Source organism: Schistocerca serialis, chromosome 10, assembly GCF_023864345.2.
Source record: "Schistocerca serialis cubense isolate TAMUIC-IGC-003099 chromosome 10, iqSchSeri2.2, whole genome shotgun sequence".
Classification (NCBI taxonomy): Eukaryota; Metazoa; Arthropoda; class Insecta; order Orthoptera; family Acrididae; genus Schistocerca; species Schistocerca serialis.
In genome coordinates this window covers 238,883,775-238,903,564 of record NC_064647.1, presented here as the reverse complement: position 1 = coordinate 238,903,564, position 19,790 = coordinate 238,883,775, and the positions used below count along the sequence as shown (strand labels likewise).

Sequence of the window (19,790 nt, the reverse complement as noted above, 5' to 3'; positions counted from 1 at the left end):
CGAATTTGTGCTTTCATGCACGTTGAACAGTGCGGATGGTGTAATGTGCAACTCAAACCACAGCGTCGCACTGAGATTCATGTGTCATTTGTAGCCATCCCCATTTACGTTAAGTCGCTTACACCGTTATCTATTGGTAACATTTTCGTTAATTTTTTTCCGATGAAGTTTCCCCCTACGCCAATAAGATGCATTCTAAGCAGTGGTTCACTTTCTACAGGGTTTTGAAACAGGAACTTCAATTATGCACACCCTCTATATATTTCGAAAAAAGAACACATGTGACAGATGCGAAGGAGATACCGAAATACATGAAAACTGATTACGGAAGATTTAAAAAAACACAGAACTTAAATATCTAGGTGAAATAATAAAAATCAAATGGTTTGGACAAAAAGCTAACTTAGCAAGGGCAAGGAAAATGGAGGCGACTTTTCAACGAACAAAAAAAGTTTATAGTAGGAAATTTATTTACATAAATGCAAAATTCCGGCGCGATAACACTGTTATTGAATCTGAATGCGTTTTGTTAAACGCAGATGATAAATTAGGTGAAACAGAAAATAAGGAAAGAAATTCAGGAAAATCTTGGGACCAAAACATGAGAACGGCAAATGGAAATTAAGAAGTAATAAAAAATGAACAAGAACATATACATCTATATCCAGATACATACTCCAGTGCGTGGCGGAGGGTACCCTGCTTCACTAGCAGCAGTTTCCTTTCCTGTTCCAGTAGCAGATGGAGCGATGGAAAAATGAATGACGGTCTTTACGCCTACGTATGAGCCCTAATTTCTCGTATGTTCGTGCTCGTTACGCGAAATGTATGTTTGTGGCAGTAGGCTCGTTCTGCAGTCATCTTCAAATGCCAGTTCTCTAAATTTTCTCAATAGTGTTCCTCGAAAGGAACGTCCCCTTCTCTCAAGGGATTCCCACTTGAGTTCCCGAAACAACTCCGTAACACTTGCGTGTTGTTCGAACCTACTGGTAGCAAATCTAGCAGCTCGCCCCCGAATTGCTTCGATGTCTTTCTTTAATCTGACCTGGTGTGGATCCCAAACACTCGAAAAGTACTCAAGAACATGTCGCGCAAGCGTCCTATATGACACCTCCTTAACAGATGAACCTCACCTTCCTAGAAATCTCCCAATAAACACAAGTCGGCCATTCGCCTTCGCTACCAGCTCGTTCCACGTCATATGGCTTTGCAACGTTACGCCCAGATATTTAAACGACGCTATTGCGTCAAGCAGGACACTGCTAATGGTGTATCAGAACATGACGGGTTTGTTTTTCGTACTCACCCGCATTAACTTACATTTTTCCACACTTAGAGCTACCTGCCATTCGTCACTCCAACTAGAAATTTTGTCCAAGTCGTCTTGTATCATCCTACGGTCATTCACCTTCGACACAGCGTCATCAGCAAACAACCACAGGTTGCTGCCCACCCTGACCGCCAGATCATTTACGTATATAGACAACAACAGTGATGGTACCACACTTCCCTGGGGCAAAGCTGATGATTCCCTTGTCACTGATGGACACTCGCCATCGAGGACAACATATTGCGTTCTGTTATGTAATATCTGACTCAATGACGAAGGGAAGAGATGCATTCTATGAACACCTCAAAAGGCTGGATGAAAAGAGGATAACAAAAAGAATTTTTAACTTTTTTGATAGGAACCCAAAAACATCAATGACACGTATCAGAGAAGTTAAAAGAGACCTGAGGGAAATGGAAATAACAGAGGAGGAAATAAAAGGAAGAGGAAAGTTCAGAACAAAAGTAAAAAGTTTCAACGGCTTCCAGGATAAAACAACAAAAAAATGGTCCAAATGGCTCTGACCACTATGGGACTTAACATCTGTGGTCATCAGTCACCTAGAACTTAGAACTACTTAAACCTAACCAACCTAAGGACATCACACGCATCCATGCCCGAGGCAGGATTCGAACCTGCGACCGTAGCGGTCACGCGGTTCCAGACTCAAGCGCCTAGAACCGCACGGCCAATAAAACAAAACAAAAAAGATGGAAAGTAGGAAGGAGAGAAAAACGTAGGGAAAGAATGAAATACTACTGCAAAGAAAGGAAGGAGAAAAGGAATCAATAACAATAAAAAAGAAACTTTTCACTAGTGATAAAGAATAACAGATAGGAAAAACGTTGTCAGCGGTTTGAAACAGTCAAAGAGTTGCGAGAATGTAAAAATAAACTCCTTTTCTTTCTTTTGCTTATGCCGTTGTCCAACATCGGAGCAGAGTCGGATTTGGCATGTCCATCCTGTCGCCACCCAATTACGCAACAGGGCGGAATATGTGCAACACAACTGCCTGCGTGTGGTGCTACTTACGACATGCGACAATAAAGTAATGAGACTGATGTGAAAAACAACTTGCTAACCGTTTTAGTCAAGTTTAGTGTTGTCTCCTTCAAAGTAGTTCCCTTCTGACTGCACTCACTTTTTCAGGCGCTTTTGCCATTGATGGTAACATTTCTGGAACTCATCTTCTGCAATATCCTCCAAGACCCTCGTCACAGCTGATTGGACATCTTGTGTTGTTTGAAAATGGTGTCCCTTGACCGCCGTTTTGACTCTTGGAAATAGAAAATAGTCGCTCAGAGCGATATCTGGTGAATAAGGTGGCTGTGGTAGTACAGAAATTTGTTTTGAGGTTAAAAATTGCTTTACTGACAGAGCAGTATGGGATGGCGCATTATCGTGATGCAGAATCCAATTATCAGCAATGTTGACACAGACATGAAGAACTCTTTTACGAAGTCTTTCTAAAATATCTTTGTAGTAATATTGGTTAACTGTTTGTCCAGGAGGCACCCACTCTTTATAAACAATTCCCTTGGAATCAAAGAAGCACACAAGCATGCATTTCACTTTTGGCTTTGACATGCGAGCTTTTTTCAGTCTCGGTGATCCTTTTGAGCACCATTGCGTACTTTGGCGTTTTGTCTCTGGATCGTACTGAAAAAACCAACTTTCATCACCAGTGATTACACGGCTCAACAATTCTGGATTGATTTCCGTTTGCTCTAACAGATCGGCTGCCACATTTTTCCGTGTTTCTCGCTGTTGTGGTGTGAGATTTTTGGGGACCATTTTTGCACAAATCTTTCTCATACCAAGCTCTTCAGCTATTATTAGACGAACCGTTTCTCGATTTATGTTCAGTTCTTCTGCAATCATTTTCACAGATAATCTTCGATCAGATCAAACGAGTTCACGCACCCTGGCCAAGTTGACATCCGTCTGTGAGGTTGATGGTCTACCACTGTGGTCTTCATCTTCAACATACATTCTGCCATCACTAAACATTTTATGCCAGCGAAAAACTTGAGCTCTTGACATAATCTCATCTCCAAACTCTTCTGAAGCTTACTGTAAGCTGTCGCCGCGTTTTCACCCAGTTTAACGCAAAAAGAAATGGCATAGCGTTGCGCAATATTATGCGGTTCCATTTCCGTGACGAGAGACACAAACACGTGTTAACTTATAAAAGCACAACTCACGACTGAGCAGTTGCGTCGATGTGCCACTTGGACTAGAAGCAGCTTACAGACCAAGGTCAAAGATATTATGCCTACACAAGCCTGCAGGGTTGCCACATCTTGCAAAGAAAATTAGTCTCATTAGTTTATTGTCATATCTCGTATGTGAAACTGTGCGAAAGTTTTATAAATGTTTGCGAGTCACGACTGAAATATTATTTACGTGATTACGAACCAGATTTCGGCTTCTTAGGGCAACGTCAGTTTACAACTAAATGCCGTGACCACCAGGAAAAATGACGTGCAACTTACACAGGCATTACTCATGCACATACAAAAGATACACAGAACATTCCGATGCAGTGCGTTCACAAGAGAGAGTATTACTTATTTACACTGAATAGCCAAAGAAACTGGTACGCCTGCCTCATATCGTGCAGGGCCCCCGCAAGCACACGGAACTACCATAGCTCGATGTGACATGGACTCGATTAATGTCTGAAGTAGTGCTGGAGGGAATTACTGCCATGAATCCTGTAGGGCTGTCCATGAATACGAAAGAGTATGAGTGGGTACAGATCTCTTCTGAACACCACGTTGCAAGGCATCCAAGATACGCTCAATAATGTTCATGTCTGGGGAGTTTTGTGGCCTGCAGAAGTGTTTAAACTCGGAAGAATATTAAACTTCCTGGCAGATGAAAACTGTTTGCCGGACCGAGACTCGAACTCGGGACCTTTGCCTTTCCCGGGCAAGTGCTCTACCAACTGAGCTACCCAAGCACGACTCACGCCCCGTCTCACAGCTTTACTTCTGCCAGTACCTCGTCTCCTACCTTCCAAACTTTACAGAAGCTCTCCTGCGAACCCCTTTTCGAAAGTTCGAGTGTTGATCCTTTAAGGTGTGGGCGGTGCGCACGCTAATACCCAGTAACCGATGGATCTCGTCCACAGTAACTCTGCGGTAACCAAAGCATTCACTTCCACAACTATTTCCGGTGTTGTAAGTAGGCTGTTTAGGTTTTCTTATTGGTAACGCCACGTAGCGCTCTGTATGAAAAATCACTGTGTGCCGTCTGTGGCTGGTTTGCATTGTTGTTGGCTATTGTAGTGTTGGGCAGTTGGCTGTTAACAGCGCGTAGCGTTGCGCAGTTGGAGGTGAGCCGCCAGCAGTGGTGGATGTGGGGAGAGAAATGGCGGAGTTTTGAAATTTGTAAGACTGGATGTCATGAACTGCTATGTATATTATGATTTTTCAACACTATTAAGGTAAATACATTGTTTGTTCTCTATTAAAATCTTTCATTTTTCTAACTGTGCCTATCAGTAGTTAGTGCCTTCCGTAGTTTGAATCTTTTATTTAGCTGGCAGTAGTGGTGCTCGCTGTATTGCAGTAGTTCGAGTAACCAAGATTTTTGTGAGGTAAGCGATTTGTGAATCGTATAGGTTAATGTTAGTCAGGGCCATTCTTTTGTAGGGATTGTTGAAAGTCAGAATGCGTTGCGCTAAAGATATTGTGTGTCAGTTTAAGCACAGTCATGTATAATTGTTCTAAGGGGACGTTTCAGTGTGATGACACGATGAGCCTGTTGACAGGCGACTTCATAGAGTGCTGTGTATACAACGACCATAAACGTGAAATTAGAAAGAAGGACAGCGTTGGCCGTAATAACTGTGATCGTTTCATAGCTTTGGTTACTGATAATAACTTGACACCAGTGCCTATGAGTTTAATTTGTACACCACAGCACTGAAGATGATCAGTATGTGATTGGAAATCGATTTTGGTGTGAATAAACCATCAATATTACGGCCAACGCTGACCTTTCTAATTTCACGGTGAGCCTGTCCAGGACGAGCATCGACTGCCAGTGAGTCGCGCCGCTCAAGGGATCGTTTGCGCCATTCCACAACACTTGAACGACTCGGACCGTACTCACCGTACACAGCCTTCTTCCGTCGATACATTTCACGGCCTCCAGTTCTCTCCGCCGCCAAAAATCGAATCACTCCTCGTTATTCCCGCATGTTCGGTGGTGGACGGTAACTCGTGTGACCACCTTCTGCTCGGCGTGAAACCACACTGGCGATATGCTACATCAAACGGTGCGCGCGCGTCAGTCTCTCTACCAACAGATGGCGCCACCATACCCGCAGTTAGGTGGTGCCACCTCACTTGTAAGGCAAAGTTTCATTTGAATGAACCTCATAAAGTGATGGTCAATATTCAGGGATATGACAGCAATGGTCATTCGAAATAAAAAAGTCAAGTAAACGTGGGTCCCAAAACGCATACCTTAAGATCTATGAGCAACCTCTGATCTTCGATACTGTGAAACAAATCTCTTCTACTACAAGCTCGTTGATGTCCACATTTTCGAAGTGGCAGTACGAACCAAAACAAGAATAAAATGTCCAGTAAACATATAACCAAAAATGCATACCTTAAGAGCTATGACTGCTTGTTCATCTTCGCTATTTTGAAATATAACTCTTCTAATGAACAAGTGCTCATAACTTTTAAGGTATGCATTTTAGAGCTCATGTTTACTGAACATATTTTTCCTTGTTTTGGTCCATACTACCACTTCCCAAAATATGGAAAGAAATTAGCTTGCATTAGAAGAGATTTGTTTCGCAATATTGAATATCAAGGATTGCTCATAGCTCTTAAGGCATGCGTTTTTGAGCCCACGTTCGCCTGAATATTTTGTTTCGAATGATCATTCCTATCATATTCGTGAATACTGACCATAACTTCTAACTCACCCTTTATATATTACATTCAGAAACTCTTCTACGGAGTCTGGGGGGTTTTCTTGCAGATATGGCTTAAATTCTTGTACGAAGCTAATTTCATTATCTACCAAATCCTGTACCTCACTTGGTAAGTGGTCAAAGATTTTTTTAATTAATTGAGATGTGTATTGCCAAACGACTGTCCCAGAACCTGGTACCAGCCCCTGGTTGCCTCTCTAACGGCAATGGGCCAACAAGAATCTCTTCTTCTTCTTCCTCTCCGCGGATGGATCACTTAGGACCACTCGTAATCAACATTTGTTGGCCTTCCTTTTCGCCCAGTATTCCTTCATAAACAACGAATGGGCTAGCTTTCGTTGCGTAGACCATGTATGTCGGTTAGTTTTTCTCTCTTCTTCCTCAAAACCCCGTGTGTTTGTGATTTTTCTGATTTCATTTCTATCATGCAGATTTGGAGACCCTAATTCTCTCAGGTCTTTTTCCGTCTGTTTGTACCAGTTCGGTCTTGTAGTTTTGTTCTTTAAAAATGTATGGATTTTGTGCGTTAACCTGTTTGAGTCCATTCTTTCTAAGTGCCCCATGAATTGGATTCTTCTCATGCGCATTGTGTCTGTTATTTTGGAGATATTTTTATATATTTCTGCATTGGGTTTTGAATAATGTACCCCATCTTCAGTTCTTGGTCCTAGGATTTTCCTATCTTACGTTCTTTCACTTCTAATTCCTCTTTTAGTGTTCTGTGTTGAAGGTTTAGTGTCTCAGATGCGTAGAGAGCTTCGGGTCTAATTACTGTTGTATAGCGTCGTATTTTGCAGTTCTACGAGAGACTCTTTTTGTTGTAAATGTTTTTTGTTAACTGAAACGCCGTCTCCATTTTCTGGACTCTTGATCCGACAGATTTTTTTCATTACAATTTTCTGCAATCCATTCACCTAAATATTTAAATTCTTTTACTCGAGAGATGTAGTTCTTACCAATTTTGAGATCAGAAGGCGCATCTTTGACGTCAGTCATAAATTTTGTTTTTTCAAATGAAATTTGTAATCCTATTTTAGCTGCCTGTTCTTGTACTAATTCTAGCTGTTTCTGTGCATCGGTAATGTCTTGTGCGATCAGTGCCATATCATCAGCAAATGCTAAACAGTGTAATTCTATGCCCTTATGTCTTGGTCCCAGTCTGTGTGCTGGTGCACCTGCTTTTTTCCATTCTCTAACAACTTTTTCAAGAGCACAATTGAAGAGCACTGGGGACAGTACATCCCCTTGTCGTACTCCTGTGTCTATTTCAAATTCTGTGCTCAATTCTCCCATAAATTTTACTTTGGAATTGGTCTCTGTGAGTGTTTCTTTTATGATGTTTGTTGTCTTTTGATCTAGTCCAAATTCTGCTAATACTTCAAAAAGGGATTCTCGGTCTATACTGTCATATGCTTTTTTAAAGTCGACAAACGTGATGACATAATTTTTGTTTGAAGTACTATGTAAATATTTCATTGAGTTTTTCAAGTTAAGGATTTGTTCTACGCAAGATCGACCTTTTCTGAACCCACCTTGGTATTCGCCTAGTTTTGAATCCAGCTGAGGTTCTGCGCAGTTTAGTAGGGCTTTAGACAGAATTTTGTATGTTATTGACAATAAAGAGATTCCACGATAGTTGTTGGGGTCTGTTTTACTTCCTTTTTTGTACAGAGGATGTATGATTGCAGTCTTCCAATCTGTGGAGATTTTTTCAGTTTTCCAGATTTCATGTATAATTTCTTTGAGTTTTGCAATAAGATTTTCTCCTGCATTTTTCCATAATTCTGCGATGATTTGGTCTTCTCCTGATGCTTTGTTATTTTTCAGTGACTGAATTATCTCTTTAATCTCTTGTAAACTTGGTGGCTTTGAGTCTGGGTTTCGTTGTGTACGATGGAACTCATATTTTTCTGCAGGCTTTTCACAATTCAGTAATTTAGAAAAGAATTTTGCAAGAATTTCACAGTTTTCTGTGTTGGTATGAGCAATTTCCCCATGGTCATTTTTGAACTGGAGTGATGGAGAAGAGTACTTTGTTAATTTTTGTTTGAATACTCTGTAGAAATTTCGGGAATTGTTTTTCTTGAAATCATTTTCTGTGTCTTGCAATTTTTTGTCTTCGTGTTGTTTACGGACTGTTCGTATTGCTTTTGTGACTGTTTTCCTGGTATCTTTGAGATCTTCCAGGGTCTTTTGATTTTTGTTGCACTACCAATTTTGCCACGCCTGTTGTCTGAGATTTATCAGTTGGTCACACTCATATGTCCGCCATGGGTGTTTACGTGTTCTTGTTTGCGGTGCTACAGTTTCAGCTGCATTTAAAAGTCCTGCTTGCAGTTGTTGCCAATTTTGTGGTTTTAAATTTTGCGTTTCTTTTGTAAATTGTTCATCGCCATTTATCTTTTGTACATCATATTTACGGTGTGGAGATTTCTTAGTGAATTTTCTTTTTTCTGGAATGACATCTAGGGAGAATTTTGTTGGGTAATGGTCGGAATCTAGGTCTAGTCCATTAAGGACTTTAAGTTTCATGATTTCTACTGTATTTATGCGGGAGATCATTACATGATCCAACTGATATTCACCTAGTAATGGATTAGTTGAGATCCAAGTTTTCGTTTTCGAGGCTCTTTTCTTGAAAAATGTTGATTTGAAAAATAGGTCATGGTTTTTGCAGATTTCAATGAGTCGCATGCCATTCCGGTTGGTCTGTGTATGCCCTGACCATTTACCTACCCAATATCGATATTTCTTTTCTTTACCGATTTGTGCATTGAAATCGCCCATAAGGACTTTGACATGGTTATTTGGGATTTTTTGGAGAATATTATCTAATTGGTTCCAGAATTCTTCTACTTCTTCTATTTTGTTTTTGTTAGTGATGTTAGTTGGTGCATGTCCGTTAATTAGGGTGTATATCTTATTAGCTGCTTTTATTGTCATCGTGGAGAGCCGACCCGAGTAAGATTTGAAAGTTGCGACTGAATTAAGTATTGATGTATCCACTATAAATCCAGTTCCAAATTGTGGACAATTTTCCATGGCTCGTTTTCCAGGTTTTCCTTTGTATATCCTGTATCCTTCCGAATCAAAAGGATTTTCATCTGTATATCGTGATTCATGAAATGCAATAATTTTGACTTTACGTTCTCTGGATTTGTCCAGGATGTTTTTTAGTTTTCCCATTTTTAAGAGAGGATTTACATTAAATGTCATTAGCCAAATTCTAGATTTTGGTTTGATTTTGTTATTACGGGGTTTTGAGGTACTCCGATTTACCTCCATGCACACTTCTGTGGTCTCCCCAGAATCCGAATAGACCACTTGCGGTTTTTCAACCGTGGGATTTGACCCACTGGGGTAATTTGTCTTTGAAGGTGCTGTATACATGTTGATTTAATTGGACTGGGTTTGTGACTGAAATTGAGATTTCAGTCTGGTTAAGCTCAGAGTTCCACTTCTGAGTTTTACAGATCAGCCGCCACTAACATGTGGAACAGACGCTGTAGGGTTACCGCCACTAACCTGTGGAACTGTCGTGCCCTTTGTCCAAATAACCTTGGACGATAGCTTCTATAGTATCCTAAAAAGCAAGGCTGCCTCTTCCGCCAGTTCCGGCGTACCGATGATCTCCATCTGCGCCTTCGCTGCCGTTGAGGCCTCCACCGTGTCCCTGGCAAGGGGCGCTCACGAGGCACTGTCACCCGGGCCACGTGAACCTAGTTTTTTTATGAGGTGTTACTCCTCCCCCGCCTCCTTTTTCAACCGGGCTTGGGACCGGCTATGCCGGAGTTAAACAAGAATCTGATTTTCAGTATTTCGCGTAAATTACTGACGGAATTTAAAACTCTAAAAGTGCTGTCGCAATCTACTCATTAAGGGGCTCCGGAAAGGCTCAAAATCATGAAAGTTCAATTTCTACTTTTTTGCGTTTTCTGAATCTGCAGACTATTACCTTTTAATAGATATATAATTCATTCAATTCCGAAGACTACAACTATTTTTAAATTTTTTTTGAAATGTGTTTTACATGGGCGTGACCCACTGTGGCGCTGTTAAACTGCTGTCAAATGGTGTTATTATTAACGTCCGTGTTCATCAGGTACATTTTAGTGATGTGAGATAAAGTATGTGTTGCGGCTAACCTGTGATGGTTCAATATATATCGCTGGTGTGATTGTCGATTGTTTCATGTTTATTTACTCTGTCGTTATCTCGAAAATATTCGTAATTAATTCTGTTTCTTGAGTCTCTGTTTTGTTGAAGTATAATAATGAGTAAAAGTAAAGTTATTAGAATTCCTCTGAAGGCTTTTAAGAAAAGGAAAAATGTTGGAAAGCCAAAGGTATGTGTTATTACTGTAAACAATAAAGATGATAACCAAGTGAGTGAACCTAACCTCTCAAGTACACCTGCCCATAGCAGTCAAAGTGGGAAAGAAAATACTTCACAGAAGAAGCTTGGTTCAATGAGTGAAAACTACGAATGTTTTATGGGCGAATCGGATGTGAATGAAATATTTGACATGTCGGTTCTCAAAGGATTTTTTTCGAACTGTGTAAGATGTATTCATTGTAGTGAAGTTGGTCTGGAACTCTCCATAATAAAGCACGTAGGACTTGCTAGTGAAATACAACTGAAATGTGATAAGTGTTCATACATGACCACCTTTTGGAACAGTGTTGCAGTAACTGCAACTGAAGAAAATGGTAGCAAAATCTACGAACACAACAACGAGCGATGCTTGCTTTAGACAAGGAACGCCTTCGGGCTGCAGACAGGGCTGTAAAGAGTCTAGAAATACAAGCAAGAGTAAACAGGAGGAGGAACAAGAGGAAGCTGGAGGAGGAGTTTGCAGAGGATGAAGATAATCTATCCTATGGACCTGGAATGCACTAAAAAGTTAATCCAATCTTTGTCGCTCGATTCCCAAAACTTTTATTTTCTCATACTAATTACATGTTTTCTAAGGATCTTCCAAACATATTTGTTTCAAACTTTCAGTAAATGTTACACAGTACCTTCTGCATAATTTAACACAGCCTTTTTCCAAAAAACTGTATATTTTTGAATATATAAATAAAAAATTGCAAAAAAATGTTGTGAATTTTCATTACAATTGAAAAAAAATCATCTTTAATAACTGAACTAAAATTTTGTAAAATCCCTGTGTTAAGTTGTAGCCCATATTCCAATAAATAATCTGTAAAAAGTTCAACTTCCTACCTCAAATACTTTGTGAGGAAAGATGTAATTTATAAGCGTTATTTTAACATTGCAAGTATAGGGCGTTCCGGAGCCCCTTAAGATGTACAGTCTTATGTGGAAAGGTTAAGACAAGTATTACATTTAAAAGGTGGACTTATGTCTTTAGGCAGCGTAACTGACTGGGCACAAACACCCGTACGACATTTATCCAGTATTTGAGGACGAGAGTATTTAGTGACTTCCAACAGACTTTACACAAAATATGAAACTTCTCGCTGACATCCCCCCCCCCAAAAAAAAAAAAGATAAAATGATAAAAGAAAAGAAGTTTATCGCTGTTCATGTACTCAAACTTCAGCAACAAGCTCAACGTTTTAATTTACCACTTCTTTACTAACTCAATGTGCAACGCGGGTTGCAGGCAATATTCACATATACCACTGAATTTACGTATAAAATTATAAAAATGGCTCTGAGCACTATGGGACTTAACTGCTGTGGTCATCAGCCCCCTAGAACTTAGAACTACTTAAACCTAACTAACCTAAGGACTTCACACACATCCATGCCCAAGGCAGGATTCGAACCTGCGTCCGTAGCGGTCGCGCGGTTCCAGACTGTAGCGCCTAGAACCGCTCGGCCACCCCGGCCGGCTATAAAATTATATCATCGTATAACGCGTAGTTCAGTATATATGATGTCATAAACATTGTGATGTGTCATGATTTTGCTTAAAGTGAAGCGCAGACCTGGACTATATTCATCCAGTGTTTCATAATGACAGCATTTAAACGACTTCAACAAAATTTCCTAAACTTTTTGTGGCTTACATACTTAGAGTAATGTACATTTGTAATATAAGCTTTTTTTATACATCGTTGTTCGATTCTTTACAAAATCGGGGGTTAAGTGGTCTTCGCTAAGCCGCCTCCGCATTCTGGCGAGGCGCGCGCTACATCTTCCGGTTGACAGCTGTTCCGGCGTTGCCTCGGCGTTACACGCAGTGCAGAAGCATTAACCGACGGGTCCGATTTTCTGATACCGTACCGACCCACCGCCTCCCATTGCGACGGCTGGGGCATAGGAAAGGAGGGAGGGAGATTCTGACCAGTGTTTGTAAACCGGCTTTGTTTGGGAGCGGCGGGAAGAGAGAGGAAATGCCGATGTTTGGAGGGGGAGGGAGGCCGGAGGCACGCAGCTTATTGACTTTACCAGCCGCGAACGCCCTGCGCTACACCTACTGCCATCTGCCCGCCAATTCCGGAACTCGACGTCGCTAACGCGACCTGTCGACGAGTTTGCGAACTCCCTGCCGAGGGAGCCGATGAAAGGCTGTGACCGGTGAACCGGACAAATGCTGCCAGCGTCGACAGCGGCCGCGCCAACTGATAAAACGTAAATTTAAATTCACGTCACGTGAACTCTGTCTGACACCACTAGTTACCGTTCAGCTTCCAACTGGAATTCAAATAAATATTTTGTGCTGCGTAAAGTCAATTTTGTTCGTATTATGTTCGTTAAAAAAATGGCTTATGCGTGCTGCAATGTAGATATTCTTAACACGGATACATTACATTTTTATTTAAAACGCGCCTGCAGTGAGAGTTCTGAAATATTATACAACTTTCATTTGTTTTACAAAATATTAATGACATATTTAAAACATGTCACAAATTGGCGTTTCAGTAAATTGAAGCGGCACTTACTGTTAATTTCTCTTTCATCTTTCCTTATAAACGGCTCCATTTCATGTCTCTTCGATTGTTTTCAGTATGAGCTGATGAGAATAACTCTTCCACTGCAATGCGGAGCGTTTTCCTCTTATCTACAGACATTGGTTCAAATGGCTATGAGCACTATGGGACTCAACTGCTGAGGTCGTTAGTCCCCTAGAACTTAGAACTAGTTAAACCTAACTAACCTAAGGACATCACACACATCCATGCCCGAGGCAGGATTCGAACCTGCGACCGTAGCGGTCTCGCGGTTCCAGACTGCAGCGCCTAGAACTGCACGGCCACTTCGGCCGGCTACACTGACATTGTTCGTTCATGTTACCACCACTCTTTACAAGTGTAGATTTTAGAAGGCTAATCATAAAATACCTTCCGACTGGCTACTAATAAAAGATAAAATCAGATAACTTATTTGTCTGCGTTTTGCCGCGCGGGATTAGCCGAGCGGTCTCAGGCGCTGCAGTCATGGACTGTGCGGCTGGTCCCGGCGGAGGTCCGAGTCCTCCCTCGGGCATGGGTGTGTGTGTTTGTCCTTAGGATAATTTAGGTTAAGTGGTGTGTAAGCTTAGGGACTGATGAACTTGGCAGTTAAGTCTCATAAGATTTCACACACATTTCAACATTTTTTATCTGTATTTTGTATTTACATGTTAACACTTTTCCACATAGTCAAACATTTGTCGTGCCATAACCCCAGTTTCCTTATGCATTTTTCTAAGGCTACCAAATCGCGGAGTTTATCCGGATTCCACCCGGTTTCTAATGTTTTATTTTAACCCCTAGTAGCAAATATATAAAACACTATAAGAAACTTCGACTTCCATGTCAAGTTGTTGCTCGGTGATGTCACGTTTTATCTGTCGCAACGAAATGGAAACTGGGCATAAATTGGAAAAGATAAAAGCAAGTTGGTAACACGTCAGGCGCTCGTCGACTGTCGTGCCACGGCGACTTAGCTTCGCTCGTATACCGTGGCGTACGATTGTAGAGAACGTTTCGAATTTGCCGAAAGATTGTTGAAGTAAATCGCTTAAAAATGCTTCTAAGTGAGCAGCTTTTAATCGGAAACAAGATCAACATTTTTGAGAAAAATGCATCTGATAGATGGTTTGATTTCAGGAACAGTCCTTATGGTAATGAATATTCTGAACTTAGGAAAATTTGCGATACTTTTTCGCAATCTCTGTCCACACTGCAGCTATGGGAAGGATATTTTCCGTATTAAATATACATTTAACTGGTGAAAGAAATAGGCTTTCTGCATAACGTGTAAAGAATTTGTTGCTCATCAGTTACAGCTATAAAGATCTCACTTGTTATCAATACCATGATAACATGAGACCCAAGAGTGTTACTTAAGAAGGTGTGAGGAAGCGAGAAATATGTTTTTGTAAAAAGTAAGCCATTGTCGTTCACATACAGATTGGAAAACCCTTGGTTTTTTGCATTTGGAAATATGGCAGTCCTACCTTCATTAAACAATGTCGCCGCCAAGTGCTTTGGCCAGGTATTGTTAGCAGCCTTGGTCTCAACGTAGATCGTGAAGTGTGAAGGCAGGCCTTCATTTGTGGAAGAGACGGAAGTCTCTTGGTGCCAAGTCCAGACTATAGCGAGAATGCTGAAAAATTTGCTCTCCTAAAGTCAGAGTTTTCCTTCGTTCGATTCACCGAATGTATTTGTTTGGAACTGCCCATCGCAGTTTTGCAAGAGTCTCACTATAAATCTATGATGTGTCAGTATTCTCTGTTGAAATTCCTGTGCGATCCCATAAGAATTGTGAACATCATTCTGCCGGCCGCTGTGACCGAGCGGTTCTAGGCACTTCAGTCCGGAACCGCGCTGCTGCTACGGTCGCAGGTTCGAATCCTGCCTCGGGCATGGATGTGTGTGACGTCTTTAGGTTAGTTAGGTTTAAGTAGTTCTAAGTCTAGGGGACTGATGACCTCAGAAGTTAAGTCCCATGGTGCTTAGAGCCATTTGAACCATCTGAATCACCATTCTGCGGTTTGACAGCCTCTGCTTGATTTTTTTGGGCTTACAGGTAGAATAAGTGAGCACTCACTGTTTGGCTTCCTTCGGAGTTCACATCAGCACCCATGCCCCGATTCTGTTCGGAAATTCCTCCCCTCTTCACCGCACGTGGCCGAAACCATTCCTTCAGTTCTATGAACATCGGTTAGACTTTTTGGGACCCATCGTACACGAAACTTAACTATAACGTAAGCTCTCTGCGATAATATCAACGACGGTTGTCCAGGAAATCTGAGGTACATCTTCAAAAAATTCCGAAATTGTGGACAGCTGTCTCCCATGCACATTTTCGTCACCACGCTGCGGAAGTTTATCAGTCAAATCCGAAAGTCTTCGTCGACCACTTTCATCACGCACATCTGTGCAACCAGCCTTTACTTTTCTGCATCACATCGTCATAAGCCCATTCACATACACTTGACATTGCTGACGTAGAATCTCGTCGGAATAAATTCGCGCAAACTGCTAACGCTTTGACGACATAACCGCCATTCGAGGCAACGGGATGTCTGAAATGAACATCCCACAAATGGATGTTTATGACAATTTCTCACGGTTGTATGAACGTCCTGTGCGTTGTACTAAAGTGGGGGGGGGACAAGGGGGGAGGGGGGATGAGACTATGTAGAACACCTACAGCAGTAAAATCACCCACGTAACGTTTCCCCATCTTTTTATTGCTCCACTCTCGAAATTTTTTGGACTATGGCTGCAATCATCAAGTGGATTTAGTGCATTAATACGACAGGTATGTTTTGTGGGTGCGACTTTGGGATAACCTTTGTCTCTGTTAGTAGCAGTGCATTTTGTTTTCGCTTCTTCTATTAGACAGTGCTTCAGTTTATCCCAAAGTCATACACACAACACATACATGTCGTAATAAAGCACCTTAATCCATCCGATAATGTAGTTTAAAACCTCTGAGATGGGTAGTGGAAATAAAATAAGCTGTGACTGGTTATGGTAATCTCGTAATTTTAATCATTGTAACAGTCCCGTAAAGCCTCATCAATAATATTCTCATTTAAACCACCTTTAAGTGAGGAATCTGGGGATAACGTCCCACGTGTCGTTCCCGTAGAGACCCCAATGGAAAGATTAAATTAGTTACAGCGCGCACAGACATTCATAATTTCGCGTGCCTCAACGGCATGATGCAAGGGACTCAACTGGACATCCCTTCTGCGACAGCCAACGGCACCCAGCGTACCCAGACGGTCAAAATAATAACCGGGTCCGAAGGCTAAGCGCAATTTGAGACGAGTATTGTACGTGTGACGTGACGTGACACGACAGTACAGCGCGACGCGCGCGTTCCGCACACGGCGAGCTGGTCCTGCGTACACGTACTTAGCACGCGCCGATAGGCGACGCTCTGCGCTGACAGAACCGAAGCTCGCGCATCCTGTAATCTTTCTCAAACTATTTACAGAAACTATTCGGTGAAAATATATGATTTTTGCCTTACTTGTAGCGTTACATGTCAGCTTCGTGGCGAATGCTTATTGTGATATATACATTTTAATAAGATACTAAGCAAAATTCAACTCTCTTTCAGGAGTGCTAGTTCTGCAAGGTTCGTAGGACAGCTTCTGCAAAGTTTGGAAGGTAGGAGACGAGGTACTGGCAGAAGTAAAGCTGTGAGGACGGCACGTGTATCGTGCTTGGGTAGCTCAGTTGGTAGAGCACTTGACCGCGAAAGGTAAAGGTCCTGAGTTCGAGTCTCGGTCTGGCACACAGTTTTAATCTGCCAGGAAGTTTAACATCAGCGCACACTACGCTGCAGAGTGAAAATCTCATACTGGAAACATCCCCTAGGCTGTGGCTAAGCCATGTCTCCGCAATATCCTCTCTTTCGGGAGTGCTAGTTCTGCAAGGTTCGTAGGACAGCTTCTGCAAAGTTTGGAAAGTAGGAGACGAGATACTGGCAGAAGTAAAGCTGTGAGGACTGGGCGTGAGTCGCGCTTGGGTAGCTCAGTTGGTAGAGCACTTTCCCGCGAATGGCAAAGGTCCCGAGTTCCAGTCTCGGTCTGGCACACAGTGTTAATCTGCCACGAAGTTTCAAAATTCAAAAAGTTTGTAATGAAAGATAGGAGTCGCCATGATTTTGCGTTTGGTGCGTACGGGCTTGAGCAATATGGGACTTAGCATCTGAGGTCATCAGTCCCATAGAACTTAGAACTACTTAAACCTAACTAACCTAAGGACATCACACACATCCATGCCCGAGGCAGGATTCGAACCTGCGACCGTAGCGGTCGCGCGTTTCCAGACTGAAGCGCCTAGAACCGCTCGGCCACACCGGCCGCCCCATAGGATATGTGTTAGAAATGAACACACTGGTAAAAATAATGCCGTCACATCATATAAATGATAACATAGCAAATTCTATAAGCGCTCTTGTTTTCTAACTAAAGATATTGTACGTGTAAGAAATACCACACTGCAATAGATTAACTCCTGCCAAACCATAACTTCATTACTAGATTGTGTGATGTCATAGTAAAATTCTGATGCTGCCAACCAAAGATACAATATATGTAGCACAGCGCTACAAAATATGCCTGTAGAGAGGTGAGCAGTATCTGCAACTACCAACAAAGAAGCGTGTTGTGTTGTGTTGTGTTGCCTGCAGGGAAGCTCACACCTCGGACTCCAACGTGTACGGAGTAGCTGCAAACACTGCGCCCCCCCCCCCCCCCCCACCTCCCCACCTCCCCCTCCCCCTCACCATCAGACCACCAATGGCCGAGAAATCTGCGGTGTTATCATCTCTGGCCTAGTGACTGACACAAAAGACAGAATCTCCAACCAGTGGTGATAAGGACAAACAGACCCCAAGACATCAGTGTAAGTATCAAAGACTGTTACAAATACACATTTAGACTACAAGGAACTAAGCCAGGATTCGCAGATTGAGCGAACCGAGTGAGATACTGGTAAGGTACGGAAATCTTGAAGTGGCCACGGCCACCATCGAAGCCCTTGCCTGCCCAGTGCGAGCCAGAACATCGTCCCAGGCGCGGTAGGGAAATTTGCACAATATATGTGTCATCATTTCTAGTCTGATGGCTGGCACGAAAGGCATTCAATCACTCAGGGAGGAGGCAGATCACCTAGGCAAGCCAGTCATAACCCACGGACACCTATACGCTCACCAGAGGAAATCTGTGGATGCATTTGCGGATAAAAGATTCTAACAGTGTAAGCGCCAAGCAGTCCCCTATTCTCCACCCTTTCTCTCTGGACCAATCAGGAGCAAGACCCCCTCCTCCCCCCCCCCCCCCTCAACCATCGCACTTTTAAAACTAGCATGGGCGACACCATTTTCAGCCAGCAGCACTCCCAGACGGAATGAGACACGAAATTATGACATCCACACAAAGTAAAGCCTGCAGTATTATCAGTCTGCGGCGCTGCTATAAACCTCGTAAATATAATCTTGCAAGAACACTGAGCTGGCAGAATAAAAAGACATGTAAATCACTGGTTATTAGTGTGCGACGTCACAATGAGATTCGTAAATAGATGTGGACAATAATCCGAAGTGCCGGGTGATCAAAAAGTCAGTATAAATTTGAAAACTTAATGAACCACGGAATAATGTAGATAGAGAGGTAAAAATTGACACACATGCTTGGAATGACATGGGGTTTTATTAAAACAAAAAAAAAGTTCACAAATGTCCGATAGATGGCGCTGGACAGCAAAACGTCAGTGACTGCGCATGACAATCGTGTATAAAAGGAGCTGTAATGAGAGAGAGAATCAGATGCGCCAGCAGTCGCAGCATGTTGACGTTACCTGAAAAGGCGCTTTTAGTGAAGCTGTATTATCAGAATGGGGAATGTGCTAGTTTAGCGTTACGATCCTATCGCCATAGGAAGGGGATTCGAACGGGTAAAGGTCCGTTGACAAATGCAGCTGTGGCGAGAATGATTTCGAAGTTCGAAGCCACGGGTTGTTTAGTCGATAGACCCCGTAGTGGCCGACCGAACACAAGGCGTAATGCTGCTGAGACAGTTCAGGAAGAAATGGAGACTGTATCGTGTTCGTCTATGCACGGGGAAATCAGCGCTCGTGCAGTCGCACGTCGCACCGGCATTCCGTTGGCACTTAGGCGTACCCTCCGATGCTATCCGTACAAAATCCATCGGCATCATGAACTGTTACCTGGCGATTTAGTGAAGCGTAGGGCATTTGCGGTGTGGGCGTTTCAAAAGATGGCGGAAGATGACGATTGGTTGAGTAACGTGTTGTGGACCGACGAAGCTCATTTCACGCTCCGAGGGTCTGTCAACGTCCACAACTGCAGAATTTGGGCTACCGAAAATCCTAGAACTGTCGCGGAAACTCCATTGCACGACGAGAAAGTCACGGTATGGGTTGAATTTACCACATCTACCGTTATCGGGCCTTTTTCTTCGAGGAAATGCGTGATTCTCGTTTTGTAACTGCTACCGTGACGGGTGAGAGGTACGCCGATATGTTACAGAATCGCATCATCCCCAGCCTGGCTGATAAA

At 42.4% G+C, this 19,790-nt stretch overlaps 1 non-coding gene across 1 annotated transcript; it reads right to left on the bottom strand.

Moving 5' to 3' along the window:
* Positions 1-4,221: 4,221 nt before the first annotated feature.
* Positions 4,222-4,296, bottom strand: Trnas-gga (transfer RNA serine (anticodon GGA)). The gene has a single exon. It is a non-coding gene; the product is annotated as a tRNA-Ser (tRNA).
* Between the last annotated feature and the right edge of the window lie 15,494 nt (positions 4,297-19,790).